Genomic DNA, 16,848 nt, shown 5'->3' on the forward strand with positions numbered 1-16,848 from the left:
GTATAACAAAGTTAGTTGAGCAATCTAGGGAGAGCAAGCCAGTAGGCAACATCCTTCCACGGCTTCTGTTTCCATTCCTGCCTCTGGGTTCTTGCATTGTATTCCTGCCCTGACTTCCCTCAGTGATTATGACTTGGGACTTATACGATAAAATAAAAATCACTTCTTCCCCAAGTTGGTTTGGATCAATGTTTCATCACAACAGAAAGCAAACTAGGATAAGGCCTTCCTGCTTCTTGGATTCCATAACAGATACTTAAATACTAGAAAAATGAAAAATGAAAACAAAAGCAACCTGAATAGCTATAACAGAACCAAAGCCAGCCCCAGGGTGAACCCTTTGGACTAGGATCGTGCTTCATTCATCCCCATGTCTCTATACCATGTTGTCTAGAAAACCTGGTCTACCCCAAGGGTCAGGAAGGGAGGTGGGAAATGAGATTGGGGCCTGGAATTCCTCCGTTTGTTCACCAAACAATGGGAATAAACAACAAAGGATGAGAACAGATTCAGTAACTGAGTTCAACAAATCATTCTATTGCTTCTGTGCTTTCCGACAGCCTGGCTCTTGGCTCCATCCCCTGAGAATTCTATTGAAGGCATCGGATTCCAGCATAGGGCACCACTGGTTTCCCATTCAAAGGGTGACAAGGGGCCATAGCACTCAAATGATTCTACTCAGTGGTGCTCCCTCCCCTTGAGGAAGCAATGAAGATGAACCAGGAGTCAGAGGCAAGAAGCATAAGGATTTGTAGAAAGAAATCACTTATTTGAATACTTCAAATTTTGTTCACCACATTAAGAAATTAACTTTACCCAGTGACTCGGGAATCACACACACACACACACACACACACACACACACACACACACACACACACGTACCCTGAAACATACCCAGTAGTTAGAATATGTAACACTGGAGAATTTCTCTATTCTTCTTAGAATTTCATGGGTTTTGGTCTTTTTAAAAAAAAAATTCACTCAGAATAAAAGAGATTTGGTATTCTCTTTGGTGATGAATGTATTGTAACCTGCAGTTTAAAAGCATAAAACCCAGTGATATAGAAAACAAAGGAAATTGTCTTTATAATAACAGACAGATCATAAAAATGAAAATGAAATTCCCGTGGAAAGAGACAACAATTCCCAATGGTTTCAGAGAACATCGCTGTGGACCTGGGGACATTAGGACAGACAACGAACATTTAACGAGAACTGGTAGAGAACCTAGTTAGTTGCTGGTTGGTATGAGTGCTAACCAGTACTTTTCCTCTGCATAAAAATGAACTCAATAGAAAACATCCCATTCAAGCATGATTTTTAAATCGGCTCAATTCTCAAAGGGGTGGCATTGTGACATTTCCTGTTCCTACATGGAGAAAGTCTTTACCCCTGATCGGAAAATAACTGAAAGGCTATCCACTGCCCTTGGGTGTCCATAGCATTAGAGACTCGAAATCACCCCACACGTGAAAAATATGAGTCGCAAACAAAGCATAAATAAGGGGTTTTTCTGGAGGAAATGTTTTGAAAGCCATTCCCAAAATCACATGGAAAAAATAAAATTGAATTTAAAAAAAGAGAAAAGAGAAAGGAGAAAAGAAAACTGTAGGGTGGAAAAAAATGAACAGAGAAACATATTCTATCAAATTTTGAAGTTATATACTACAGTAATTTAAATAGTCTAATTGTAGCACAAAAACAGAGGAAATGACCACAAATTTGGAACTCAGACAGCCATGCATATACGGGTATGTTTGAATACGAAAAATGAAGCCTTTCAAAGGAGGCTGGGCAGACACATAGTGAGTGATGCTGCCATAGTTGGTTGGTACCAGAATTAAGAAGTTAAGAAAGATTTCTATTAATCTCCAAAATTTTTCATATAGATTAAAGATCTAAATGGAAATAAAATTAAAACAAAAGTCATGCTGTAGTCAGTTTTTTTAAAAAAAATATCGGGAATAATGAACCATGACCCAAATTCCAGAAATACAATAGTTGTGAATAAATTTGTAAATATAATAAGTTTTTGTGTGAAGAGCCTTGCTATGTTGTGTATGCTGGCTGCAATCTTTGCAGTTCGAGTTATATGCCTGCCTCAGCCTCCCAAGGAGCTGGTCCTGCAGATGTGTGCCATCCGCCTCCATGGAGCTGTAGGAAGATGCTCCCTGTGGTGTTGATTACACTACCACAGCACTGAATCTGTGTCAAGTGCCCATCACCCAGGATGGGAAATGGGTTACGGCATAGGCCAAAGAGGGCCGGATGGCAGGGGCTGATAAGAATGGGGCAGGTCCAGAGGCAGCAGTCAGTAAGTAAGCTGGAGGCAGGCTGCTGAGTGGAGAAGGAAAACTCCAGAATATTCTGTACCCTTCGGTCTCAGACCAACTAATTTTTAAGTATATGTATCTACCTACATCTCCATATCTGTCTTTACATGTATCTCTATGGTTTATATTATAGTTTGCTATGCAAAATACTAGCATTATACTATATATAATAGTCCACAGAACACCAAATATTTGAGGGTTATTAGCTTCTGTCACAAGCTTTTGAAGAGTAAGAAACAAAAACAGTATCATATCCAAGCAGGCCCTGCTTCCGTCTCTCCAATTCTAGTCACATCCCATTCCCTGTCAGTTAAAATATATAAACCTAACGTGTCGGGGACCGGATGTCCGAACTAAGCAAAGCTAGAGCCCTGCCCTGAGCAGATTCCTGAGAAGGGCTTGACCTTTTCAAAGAACTTGTCCCGGGAAGACTGTTTGTTGCCTCGGTGTCTAAGGAGAATATCTTGCAGTTTAATGATTCACCTTATGTCCTTGGGCACTTCCCAGTACTCCCCTGCCCTAAGCTTCAGCTCCTGCTTCAATTCCTGCTTCAGAGCTTTAAATGCTGTACATTCCTCTCAATAAACGAGACCTTGACAACAGAACCTTGCTTGGTCTCCTTCTTCTCTCCCCCCCTTGACCCTCAGGTAGCGCCTCTTCGGGACCCTGAATAACTGGACCTGCTGGACGGGTCACTAACGCTCACGTCCTGCCTGTGTGCTCACAGGTTATCCCAGGTCACTTCAGTACACTAGTTGGCTACTGACCGTGAAAACAGTACCAGCTTATACAAGCGATGCTAACCAATGATTAGAACACAATGTCTGGTGACCGTTGGCGATGTTTCTATAAGCAAAATAAGCCCTGAAATTGCCCTAAAGTGGAGGGTGGTGTGACTTTTAAGCTTACCTATAAAATGAGGGTTATCTTCAGTCGACTCTAATTATTTTTTTCTGAAGAGCCTGCTTGTCCAGACTAATTGGGAACTGCGTTTGGAATATGTGACATATAAAGGCTTATTCTCCGCTCACAAAAGGAACAATGCAACTGCAAATTACTAAGACTCGGGCATCATTAAGTTAAGGGCTCAGAGATGATCCCAACCTCATTTTGAAGCTCCCTCTTGGTCCCTGGTGGTCTTTCTGTGCTTTCCCAAGGCAGGCGAATGGCATCAGAGCAGTAGTGAGTGGGCCGGCTCATTGCCCCACTCTGGCGCCCTCCCAGACATTAGTGCTTGTGTTAAGAGCTGGTATATCGTCCTTGTTGCTGTTGTCTGCATAAATAGGGAATGTCGGGGTTGCACAGCAGGAAGACAAAGAGAGGCCCTTCACCTCAACTCATCGGTCCCCTGCTCAGAAGGGGGAAGTGGCAATCTAAATTCCCACCAGTGAGGGAAGCATTGAAAACCTGTAGGCCACCCACACCTTCTGCAACTCTCAAAAAGAAACACGTTTCCTTGCATGACCTGGAAGCAGGCAAAGTACCTGACAGGCAGGATCTCGTTTCTGTGGGAATAAACAACCCAAACTGACAGGCGTAGTCACACATGACTAAACAGGGAGGAAAGCTGGAGGGACTGACGCCAGGCTGGAAATCCTACTTTGGCATTAGGAGGAGACAATGGGAGAAAGCAAGGGAGAGATGTTTCCGATTTTGTATTTAGTTGTTAGAGTAAGCATAAATTACCTCTGAAACTAAAACATGGTAGCGAAGCAGGGAGGACGTTTTAGGAAGATGATGAGATGAGCTACCACGAGGACAAATCTCGGAAGAAAGTACTTGTACTGACACAGCAAGTTCTTACCAAATTAGAAGGCCGCGGATAATATGTGACTCCAAAATTTGGAAAGAGCGGCCTGTAAATGCCACAACAGTGAGGGGACTTTGCCTGAAATGCCAAAAAAAGATCCTAAAGGACCTTTAATGACAAAATGTGCTGAAGTAGGATGAAACTCTAACCCCAGTTCCTCAGACTGGATATTTGGAAGAGTGGTCTTTAAAGAGAGAGTCTAGCTACATTTTAAGCTCGCACCCACCCTTGACATGTATTTGTGTCTTTTTCCTAAGCCTCTCTTTTAAAACCCAAGCTTATCTCTACAGTAAACGTCTTCACACACAAAAGGGGAGCACTGGGGTGATATGCTAGTGACCTTATGAAATGGAGAAGTTTGGGACTAGGGAGGCGCCTCAGTGTGTAAGTGCGCTTGCTCTGCAAGTATGAGGAACTGATTTCAAATCCCCAGCACCCACATAAAATGTCAGGCATGGCTGTGTTTGCCTACAACCCTAACTCTGTGGGGCAGAGAAGGCAGCTCCCCAAATCTCACTGGCCAGGCAGCTGAATCAACAACAGCAAGATTTCAGTTTACATCCCATATTGAGGCAGTAACTCTGAGAGCAGCACAAGAAGACACTCTAGTTCCCTGTTGGGATCTCCGCATACATGTGTGCAGGCATAGCATTGTAGAATTAGGGAACAGTGAAATAAAGATATACCAGGAGAAAGCTATCGTGCCGCCACAAACCAAGCAAGATCCTGGATACCCGCAGCTGAAGGAAGGATCCTCCTGTAGTCAGATTTCTTTTTCTGTAATAAATATCATGTCTGAAAGCAACTTGGGAGAACGGGACTCTTTTGTCTTACAGGTTACAGTGCATCATCAGGGGAAGCTAACGCGGGACTGAAGCAGAGACCCTGGAGGGATGCTGCATACTGGCTTATTTATCTCAGGTCAGATATGGTATCACCATCCTGAATGAGCTGTGTCCTCCCACACCAACCATTAATTATGAAAAAGCTGGGCCTTTCATCAGACTTGCCTGTCTAATGAAAGCTTTTTCTCGATTGAGGTTGCCTCTTCCCAGACAACCCTCGATTGCCGAGTTGACAAAAACAAACAAACAAACAAACAAACAAACAAAAGACCTAACCAGCATAGGTCCTTCCCTTTCAGGTTTTGGAGGTAGCATTGTCCCCGCTAATCCCTTAATGTTGGATTCCCAGTCTCCGGAACATTGAAACAATCAACTTCTGCATTCTAAGCACTCCAAGTGGTGGCACTTTATAATTGTAACCCCTCCCCACAAGTACGGTACCCAAGGACATGTAGAGACCTGAGTGTCTGGAGCTCAACCTGATAATACATTTCCCAGAAGTTAGTATGCTATTCGCAGGATTATATTCTCCAATTTTCCTGTGGACGCAAACTATCTCTTCAAACAAGAGCGAGGCATCCTGGTTAGGCTCATTCTTTGCTGTGGATTCTTAACACATCACACAGTTACATATAGCAGGCCACGGTGCTTGAGCAGTTTTATTGTTCCTCTCACTTGCTGTTTTATAGATAGGAAAGGGCTGCCCCGAAAGACTAAGCCATGTTCAAGAGAACAGCCAGTGCAGCGGACTGACCCCTCCGCGCCTGTGCACACCAAGGAGACGACTCCACTTCTGCTTGGGTTTCCCCTACAGAATGTATGTGGCCAGTGAGGGTTGGGCTCCAAACACTTTGCAACTTAGTGTATGCTGCACTGAAATTCAAAGTTATAATCTTTAAATTTTGAGGCTTGTGGACTATTTTCTTTTCAAACGTAGCATCATTGTAAAAGCAAACAGATTGAAGAAATCCTTTTGTAATCTGGATAGGATTTTCCTAGGCAATTCTTCCTGACACACAGTGGGACCCAGTCGATGAAGTGGGCACTGGTGCCAGAGAAGGAACCTACAGTACAGGGGCGATAGAATCTGACACCCCAAGTAGGCCAGGGTACAGGTTCTACCTGCAGAGGGTTAAAAGGTATCTGAGGATGGAACAGGTGGACTTTATGAATCTTGTAAGGTGTGGTCACTGTCACCACTAACATCACCTCAAGGGATGACACGAAACACTACTGTTCTCACGTAACCAAGAACTTTCTGCTCCCTTCCTACCTAGTATAGACTTTGTATATCTGGGAAATGTACAAAGGACCAATGACATGAATGAGGCCACCTGATAAGATTCTGAGGCCAAGGAGAGTCGGTGTGTGTATGTGTGTCCACGCTCATGTGTCGAAGCTCAGATATACACTAGTCTAGTCTGCGGAAGAGAGAAGTGAACAATGTGTGGCCCAGTGCTTTACCTCTCAATGGATCATGTACCAGAGCCAGTGCCAGGCTCTTAGCAAGCATGGTTTCATTTGTCTATTCTATGTCATAAAGGCTCAAAGACAAAAGAAGCTGATCAGTAAGGAACGATAGATTCGATTATTAAAACCCATACTTGTGCCAGGGAAGTGATGGACTGAGTCATGAACATGCCTGTTGCATAAACATGACATCCTGAATTGGGATCCCCAGCATGGAGGTTTTTATCTGCACTTGATATAATCTGGCTTTGGGGAGACATAGGAAGGAAGATCTTGGACATGCTAGCCAGCCAGTCTAGGTAGTTTCATGAGCTCTGGGCTCATCCAGAGACCTTGTCTCAAAAAGAACAAAAAAAGAGGAGGAGCAAATACTCCAGTCATTAAAAAGTATCCCTAATGACGTAAACTGCTTTACTTGAAGAGGCTGGGGTAACTCCCCAAACCTTGAGTTACTTTGTATTCACGATATTTTATTCCTAACTGTCAAACCTGTGGTGTTAACAGGGATGTAGAAGCTGTGACAAGTTTTGAAATAATGGTATTGATTAGTCTTTTAGTCTACATGGTAGGATGTGTTCTTTTACTCTGTGGAAATATAAAGGTTTCCCTTCAAGGAATATGGAGTGCTTAGAGGAGGGAGAGATGGATTGCCTCCTCGAAGATTGTTATTATCCTTCCGCTCCGATTTCCCATAGACTCACACCTACACGGACTCCCAGGGTAGTCCAGGTCAAGTTTGCAGAAAAACTATTAGGCCGGCTCTCAAGAGCGAAGGGAACAAACAAGCTTAGCTCTATTAACTTTAATATTTCTGAGAACTGGCCAGTTTAGCAAGTTGCTACACCATAAACTGAAGATGAAACATGAGTATTCATGAATGTGTCTGTGCTGTTTGACCAGAAATGTGGGAAATGAACGCAGCTTTTGCATGGTACCAGGAAAAAAAAAAAAAAGATTGAATGGCTTGAGGTTAGTAACCCTTAACTAAAAAATACTGGGGAACAGCCAAATCTGTTACCCAGAGGAGTATGACTCTCTGGCAAGGTCAGATTTGGGCTACCAAGGACCTTCACGATCATAGAACATTCTCCTGTTAGCCTCTCCTGTAGGACTAGACAATGAGCTAAGGCTGCCAAGGAATTTCTGTGTGGAAAACCTTTACTTAGATGCTTCTTCCCACTCTACAGAGAGAACAGGTTCTAGGAGCCATGGGAAGGAACTGCTCTGGCTCCTTCTGCTTCTGTGAATTCACATGCTCTGTGCTCAGAAGCCCCACAACATTTGATGCTTTGACCACCGTGTATTAACTGCTTCCTTTTGGGATTAAAAACCCAGCCATCCTGGAGCAGGCTGGCCCTGGGCAGTGAGAACTACTTTGCCTCCTTGCATCCTTTGGTAGGTCCCAGGCCTGGACCACCTCTCATTAGAGACCCGTGACAGCTGTTAACTACATCATCAGGTACAAATTAGATGATTTCCTGGAAAACATTTTAATGGGTATAAAATGAACCAGAAATTCCAAAAACCAAAAAACAAAAAACAAAACAAAACAAACAAACAAACAAACAAAAAGCCAAATAGTCCTCAAACTTCCAAGATTGCGTGTGCTCACAGGGCTTTTGATGACTTATGGAGACCATTGTATGAGAGTGCATCTGGAATAGCCATATGTCCCAGCGGTAGAGTCTTCCGTGTAGAGATGAGAAAAGGCTCCTCAGAGAATACACCTGGTTGCAATGGAAAAGACATAAACTACTCGTGCACCCAGTGTCAGGCATAACTAAATTCTACTCCACAATCCTATTTGGAAACCAGCAAACAGTCTTAGCTCAGCGGTTTCTTCTCAGTGACAGTCCAGGTCGTCTGGTATCAGATGGCCTTTAGCCCAGGAAGGCCTTTCCTTTTCTCCTCGATGCTCCACCTACCTCCCTGCCTGTCATAGGGCCAGTTTCTTCAGGGGAAAGTTACTGGCGTGGAGTTTTGTTTCTTTGTGCTTTAATCAACCAGAACGTCCTGTGAAAACACAGAGATCTCTGGGAGAGGGTCTGCACTAAGCCTTCTACATTCAGAAGAGAGATTACTTCTCTGCTGTCAGTTAACAGCTTGAAATAAAGGGAAAGGAAGAAAGAGGGGAGTGGGGTGTTGAGACCCCCGGAAGATGAGAAATCTTTCTCAATTGGTTTGTTTCTATTTGCCACAAGCTTTGCACGTGGAGAATTTAGACAAGATTCTGGACTGGTACCGGGTTAGATAATGGAGAAGAAGGGGGTGGAGTCCCCCCCCCCAAAAATGGATGCAACATTTCTGAGTCTGCACTCTAAGAAATGTTTGTTGTTCTAGGGTCACTTGTGGCTGGCTTCTCTGAGGACCTGGTGGACACGCACTGACTTGTGGAACTCATAGCAGAACAACGGGATCCCACGCCATGAAGTGTATCTGAAAAGGCTAAATGGGTACTTATCGGACGGTCAGAAACGGCAAAGCCCAACTTCTGATATGCATATTGCCATCTGATTTCAAGGTTGGAGAGTGGCTTAGTATCAGGTTCATTTCTACGTCGCTTTTATAATAAATGCCAAGTCAGAGCCTGTCCGGCCGCCACCCTAACTCCTGAAGGACCAGAACCTGTCTGCTCATTTCTGAGAGTTCTAAAATTTTAATCTTCTATTTCTTACTGTTGTTTCTGTTTTTAATTCTGCCTCTTGGAGACGTTTCTCCACTGCTCTTAACCCAGAATCTTCCATTTTTTTCAAAGAAGCCACACTGCTTTGACACATGGCATCCACTTAAATATCTGAAGACACCTTTCTTGTCCCCTTACATGTACCGGAAATGATAAGGACTAAACACAGTGCCTCTGACTTGTAGACATTCCAAACATTTGCCCAGCAACTGAGTCCCTAAGAATAAAGCCTTGACAGAAGGTCTCTTGAAAGTAGACTAATGCATTAAAATGGTACCTCACGTACCAATTTAGCTTTGTCTAGCAGATATGAGGACATATATAATATATCTAAAAAATTAGGGGCTACCAGTTAAAACCATTCTTAAATGTTCATCCCCTTCTCTCTCGCTATATATTTTGTATATGCTTTGTAGAAGGAATATGAATGTAATATTTTGAAATCTTGAGCCCAACCCCTTCCCCCGAGACCCAAGAATTTTTTTTTCTTTCCTTTTCTTTTTCTCCTCAGTCTCTTCCCAGGATGCCTTTCTATATGAGTGCAAGGGTGGAGTTAGAAAGGATAACTGGTGCTTAAACATTCAGCCTTCATCCTTCCTTATTATTTCAGAACTTTACTTACGTGTGAAAATGTCAGTAAGATCAATGCCAGAGAAGCATCCATGTGTGATAGCACATGCCTACAACCCTAGGGCCCAGAAGGCCAAGGCAGGAAGATTGAAAGTCAAGACCAACCAAGCTTACCTAGTAAGTTCTAAGTCAGCTTGACCTACATCGCCAGACACTGCCTCAAAGAAAAGAGGAAAATCAACAAATTCCAAATACTTCAAAGGTTAAACAAAAGAGTCCTTTGAATGATGAGTGGGGTTAAGCCACTGTTCTTTCTCTTCTAGATACTAGTCCCACCCCTGCCCCATGAATACACGAAGGTGAGCCCACCCTGGAGCTCCTTGGCGTTTTAGCTTATGATGGAAGTCTGTGTGGTGTAGCTGCACACAAAGCCTTGGTTCTCTGGTAAGTACAATTCAAAAGGAGTCCGGACCTTGTGGCCTGAAACTGGCCCTGTTCTGTGTTGAATGAGGAGAGGGAGGGCTGCCAGGCAGCCTGGATCCCATCAGCTCCTTATCAGGGTTCTTCCGATCTCACTTTCCCACCTGACGCTTCCCTCTGCATCCCAATTCCCCTGTGGGGATGTCCGAGATGTTCATCTTTTGGCTTTTCCTCTTTGTCTCTGTTGTAGTGGGTACCAGCCCTCAGTAACATCCATAATGCCTTGAGGGAAATTACCACTAGGGAACAGAAAAGAAGCTTATATCTAGATTTTCCTTTCAAAATTCTCTTATTTCTGTTCTGAAAGAGGGTCTGAGCTTATGGAAGGTTTGCTGGGGTCCTCAGACAAGTCCTAAGGGCCCTTGTGAAAGTGGTACAAGGCTGTCCCGGACTGACAAGTGAGGTGCTCCTTGCACAGCCTGGGGCTATGCTCTTCTCTAGCAGGTGAGGAATCCGCACCTGAACAAGGTGCCACACTTGTGAGTCAACATCCAAAGTACCAGCTCATGACCCTAACAGCTCCAGCCAATCAGCTCCATGAGGCCACTCCTCTCCTCTCGGGACACAGAGCCCTTTCCAATCAAACACACACACACACACACACACAGAGAGAGAGAGAGAGAGAGAGAGAGAGAGAGAGAGAGAGAGAGAGAGAGAAACAGAGACAGAGACAGAGAGACAGAGACAGAGACAGAGAGAGACAGAGACAGAGACAGAGACAGAGAGAGAGACAGAGAGAGACAGAGAGAACAGATAGATAGGTAGACATTGCCTACCATTGGGACTGAATGATGTGAAATTCATCTTGCTATGAAAGTTCGTTTGAAAAATTGCAAAACAAAACAAGGAATTAAGAAGCGCGTAATAGCCAGGTGGTGGTGGTGCAGGCCTTTAATCCCAGTGCTCTGGGAAGCAGAGGCAGGCAAATCTCTATGAGATCAAGGCCAGTCTGGTCAGTTCCAGGATAGTCAGGGTTACACACAAAGAAATCATGTTTCGGAAAATCAAAAGCAAAAAGCAAAAAAACACACAAACAAAAAGGAAGCACATGATAAAAGGATCTTTTGTATTTCTTAAAGCAAAAGGTCTGGCCTTTGAGTAGAAATGGTTGCTAGCTGATAATTTTATATGGTTTTATCAAAAACCTTTTCTATTCCTAAATTATACTCTTGCTAATTTTGAAACTGATATAGAAAAAGTAAATTATTCCAATTTAATAAAATTTAATAAAATTCCCCCAAATAATGGTACCCTGACTACCTTTTCCTTTCTATTCATTCTGGGACTTGTGGACTAGTACTCTCCACATTTAGAGAGTGTTTTCCTACCTCAGTTAGCCAAATCTAGAAACCCCCTCACAGACATGCCTAGAAGTTTGTCTCCTTCGTGCTTCTAGAGCCTATCAAGTTGACAATTGATTAACTCTCACCGAGAGATCTACTAGTGTTTGGATCTGGAATATTCCCAGAGGTCTGTGTATTAAAAAGTTTGTTTCCCGTCATGATGCTACTACATGGTAGTGAAGACTTTTAAGAGTGTTGTGGGAGGTTTAAGTCCCTGGGGGTGGGGTAGGGGGAGGTATTGTCCTAAAGAGAGACAATGGAAAGATATTCTGAATGAACAGAATGAATATCTCTTCCATGTGCCTCTGTCATGGTATGTCATCACAGACCCAAACCAATGGGACTATCTAGTATCAAATCTTTATAAGGTATTAAAGAAGAACACGGTGAGAGCTATAGAACATATCTGTAAAGCAGGGGTCAAATGCCTTTGTCAAATAGTAGTAGGATGATAAAGGATCTTGGAAGAATGATGTGTGCACAGATTTTCAATACAGCACCCACCCCTAGGCGGTCAAAACAGATAGGGAACAGGAGCAGTGGTGACTCTTGTATCCAAATAGCACTTGGTCTGACTTTGTTCTCTTTCTCCATCTCAGAGGTACTACACGATATCCTACTTGTCAGTGCTGTGTATGCATCCAGAAAGTTATTTGGTCTCTAAATAGCAGCCTGGGAGAATCTAGTGCTTTTAGAATAAGACTTCATTCAATCCACAACCTGGGTCTCAAGGAAAATTATATGACCTATGTTTATAAATCCATTTCCAAAAAAGTGAGTAATTGGGCATTGATCACAGCACGTTTATGGAGGAAACATAGGTTCTTACATCTGGTCACTGCTAGCAAACGCTTATTTGATTCTTTCCTGTGCTCAACTGTGTCATGCAATGTTTAGACAAGACAAGGCATCTTAAGGTAGCGTACTCTAGTCAACGTATTCTAAAAATCAGTGCTTGGAGTTAAGGAGGAAGAGATGAGTGCTGGTTTCCTGGAAAAGTTCTAACAGTTCTGTGAATACTATCATTATAAACAACAAGAGGAAAAAAAATAAAGGGAGATTTCAGATGGGAGGAGTGAAAAGCGGACTCATGGCAGCAGGAGTGCTAGGTAGCGGGGAACTCACTTCCGTTCCCCACTCTCTTCACTTCTGCTGCAGCTCTGGGAACTCCTAACTAGAATCCCCCAAGACCTTTAGCACAGTAAGAGATACGAATATGGTGATGTGTGGGTCAGAAATGCCCATCAATAGCCACATTCCAGGCAGGAGGACACTGGCTAGGACTGTGCCACTGGGTCTGGAACGCCCTCCTCGAGTAGCTTTGATGAGAAACTTGACTGAAGTCTTAAACAGTACTCATAATCACATTCGAGATGGATTGTGACTGCTAGCATGAGGGCATCCACATAGAGTAGTGCATATAAAGTCTATGAGGTTTCTTCTGGCTGACACGATGGCCGCCTAAGAACAAGATGGAGTTTAATACAGACGAATGAGCTTATTTCTGAGAAAGAAGAACAAAGAAATTACCCAGGTAGTCATGAGAAGAATGACAAAGGCACCATAAATAGTAATTAAAAGAGATCATGGGTTTTAGTTGATATTGCATTACTATCAACTCCACCCTCAAAAGCTAAACTAGACTGGGGTTCAGCTCCAGACACCACATGGTAGGGAGAAACTGTCAACCCCAGGAGCCTCGGAAGCACAGCCAGAGGGAAAGTAACTGAGAATCTCAGGTAGAGAAAGCGGTAATGGAACATTTGGGGAAGCAACAAGCAAAGTGCAAATGTTTACAGAGCAGGAGACTTTGAAAGAGACGTTTGAGGAACTCAAAGGGCAATTATCATAGACTCCAATTTTACCTGTATTTGAGAAAGACATTTTTGAAAAGTGGATAAAAATGGAAAGTTGTCTTTCAAACGCAGCATTAAATTTTCTCCTGAATGGTGGTTTGTGTAGGACTTTGTCCTAAGGTACAGAATTAAATTTCCCAATGTCCTTTTCTGTGTTGCTATTCTGTAATGCAAAGCAATGGAAAATATCTAGGAGGAACTCAAAGATGATAATTTGGTTGTGAGCCTGGCCTTTAATGGCTGAACCATCTCTCAGCCCAATAGAGACTACTTAGAAGAATATTCCTCCATACAAGGGGAGGCTGAAACTCAGGAGAGGTTAAAGATAGTCCTGAGTCCTCAGGTCTGGTCTGTAAATAAAAGAGCTCCTAACAGGAGTCAAGCAGGAGACTGCCATAGAGGCATCTGTGAAAACGGTTGGAGCTGAAACATAAGTAATCGGGAAACAGAGTAAAACCCAGGAAGTCAGATGGGCCGGAGGCTAATGGTAAGATAATTCTGTGTTAGGTCACTGCTAATTGAAATAAGAGGTAAATAGAACAATATGTCACATGAGAAAAGCTGACAGGACTTAGTCACTAGCTACTTACTGGAGATAAACTAATACGGTTGAAACAATGAGTGAGCTCTGCAAGAAAATATGGAAAGGGAGCAAAGATAAAACTCTAAAATAAACAGAAAAAGCATATCCTAAGAATTTGTATGTAGGAAGGACTGTAGAGTTAGAAGACCCCAGACAATAATTAATAAAGTTATCTGTCTATCTGCCTGTTGTCTGTTACCAAAATGAATTCTGTTGGGATAATTTTATAAAGGAACGCTAACTTAGCCTACTGTATTCATGACTTTCTGGCTGCTGTGATAGGAGACTCTGAGTAAAGCAACTTAGGGAGAAAGGGCTTATTTGGACTCGCACTTCCAAGGGGATTGAGTCCATGGTGGGGGGAAAGCACAGCAACAGGGGTATGAGACCACATTGCAGTGCAGAGACACAGGAAGCAGGGCGAGGCTATGAAACCTCTAGGTCCACCCCAGTAGCATCCTTCCTCCGGTAAGGTTCCATTCTCTAAACATTTCACCTTCCCAAACAGCACTGACAGCTAGGGACCAGCTATTCAAACTGAGCTTACGAGGGACATTTCAAATTTAAAGCACAACACTGACACCTCTGGAGGTGCAAGGGCACGGTGGCGATATCCATTTAGCTTTCGTGGGAGTCTCTTGGGAGGTGGCACGCCAGAGGCGGAAGCCACTGAAAGGGAGAGGTCGCTTCAATGCACAGGAAGCCGCAGTAAGGGACCAGGCTTGGTTTTGTTTATTTGTTCATTTTGTTTTTAAGAACAACTCTCATGATAACTAATTCAGAGTCTCTAAGGGAATCACCTCACCTTCGGTGACTTTCCACTTGCCTCTATGCTTTAAAGCTCCATTCCTATGAAACAATTCCACCTCTAATACATGAAACCCAAGAGAAATGCTCAGGCCACATCTAAAGCATAGCAGGAATATCCAGGAAATGAAAGAAACTACACCAAACAGTTTCCCTGGAGTCTAAGATCGTCAATAATGGAATGAGTAGTTCATTGGGGAAAAGCCACCCATCTGGGCACAGCACAGTAGCTTTGCTCCTAACGGATATGTTGGATTTTTCTAAGAGCTGTGCATTACACAGGTGTATGTTCTGGTTGATGCCAAGAATGTTCAAATCCAACAATGGCATCCAGAGTCTAGATTATGGATGAGAAAAACTGAAGCATAAACAAGTAAGTTAAAACAATCTACATTCTCCCTTGAATGCCACTGTGTTAGTGGATCACTGTGCAAAATTATCAATTTACGTATCGGGTCACTACAAACTCATGAGACCACCAGTCAAAAGCCCAGATTAAGTTCTCACAGATCGAACCCTGTCCCTCTGAATCCATGCACTGAAGCTCCAGGTTCTTGTTGGCGATTGGCAGGAGTGAACTCTTACTTGTTCTGAGACCTTAAACTCACCGTGTGCCTGGCCTCAAACTCATGATTGTCTGCCCTTTGTCTTCTAAGGCCTAAGATTACATGCCTGTACCATCGTGGCTGACTGAACCCTAGCTATAATGTGACTGCATTTGGAGAAAGTACATTTAGAAGAGTTAAATGAGGTCTTCAGAAAGGGGCCGTGACGCAATCTGTCCTTCTAGGCAGATGAAGGGAAACACAGGGCTCTAGGACTGTGTTTGTGACGGAACACAGAAAAGCAGCCACATGAAGACACAGTGAGGGGGAGCTGACTGTAAGGAAGGAAAGCAACAGCCTTGTCGGAAACCAACCCTTTGGGCACTTAGATCTTGGGCTTCCAGCCTTGAGAACCAGGAGAAGACTCATTTCTGTTATTGAAGCCAGCCAGTCTGTGGCTTTTGTTACAGCAGCCTGAGCTGACTGTTACGCTGGTCATAGGTTCATTACAGCACCAACACGATCCATGACCTGAGTGCTGTCCCATCCCTTTGCTCGGTGTCGCAGTTCTGGCTGGAACGCAGTTGACGATCCATGAGGTACCACTGAAGAGCACCCTACAAATGCACCAGGCGATCTTCATTAGGCGTCGCAGTCAGTGTATTTGTTACAACAACTTCTCAACTTGACCGATGGCGCTGGATGTTCATCAGAAGGAAAGCCGCATGGGCGAAGGGAAAGCACTCGGGTTTCAGACCATTTTATTCCAGGAGTAGCTCTCTCAAGATCTCCCTGTTCAGAGGTGCTGCTAACGTAGGGAAACCAGAAAGCCTCCTCTCCTGCATGGGCATGGGTAGGTGTGCCCGAATCTGTTTCCCCTTCTACAAATGGGGATGAAGATAGTGTATCGTCTACAGTATTGTTGAAGGGGTTGGGGAGTCAATGCATTCAAAGCTAGAACACTAGCTGACACAAGTCATCATATAAACAGTAGCTGTTACTGTTACTGTTGTTGCGGTAATGTTGATATTATTTAATACTATTAACATGAAAAATGGCTTCCCGATGAGGTTTCGGTGGCCGGCTTTCTTGGTTTGCTTGGGACAAAACAATTCTAGGCTGTGGTTACCCTGGGGCACCTCAATTTCATTGTCTCCCAAAGGTTGTGAGTGAACATCACGTGACAGGAGAACGCACATCCTTCAGCGGCGTTCCTAATGTTTATGATGATCTCACCAACATAGCTAGCAAAGTGCTAAGGGCACGTGGCGTGTGCTGGCTGGTGTGAGTTCTGGTGGGCACTCTACAGTCAGGAAAACAGTACTTCCGGCTGGGCTTCCAGAGGAGGAATGTGGAGGGGGGGGGGGGATGACAAACAGGAAGTGAAGAAATAAATATCATTCAGACTGATGCTGTCCTCCTTCAGGATGATGTCAGAAAGCAGCCAGGTGAGGAGGGTGCTGTGCTTGAAGGAAGGACAACTGTGACTCTGAAGGTTGATGGTAATCCTAAACCCTTTA

The 16,848-nt window shown here is 43.7% G+C and overlaps 1 protein-coding gene across 9 annotated transcripts in view; it reads right to left on the reverse strand.

Annotated features, from left to right (window-relative positions):
• Positions 1-16,848, reverse strand: part of Cacnb4 (calcium voltage-gated channel auxiliary subunit beta 4) — a 250,104-nt gene that overhangs the window by 85,567 nt on the left and 147,689 nt on the right.

Source organism: Rattus norvegicus, chromosome 3, assembly GCF_021556685.1.
Source record: "Rattus norvegicus strain SHRSP/BbbUtx chromosome 3, alternate assembly SHRSP_T2T, whole genome shotgun sequence".
Classification (NCBI taxonomy): domain Eukaryota; kingdom Metazoa; phylum Chordata; class Mammalia; order Rodentia; family Muridae; genus Rattus; species Rattus norvegicus.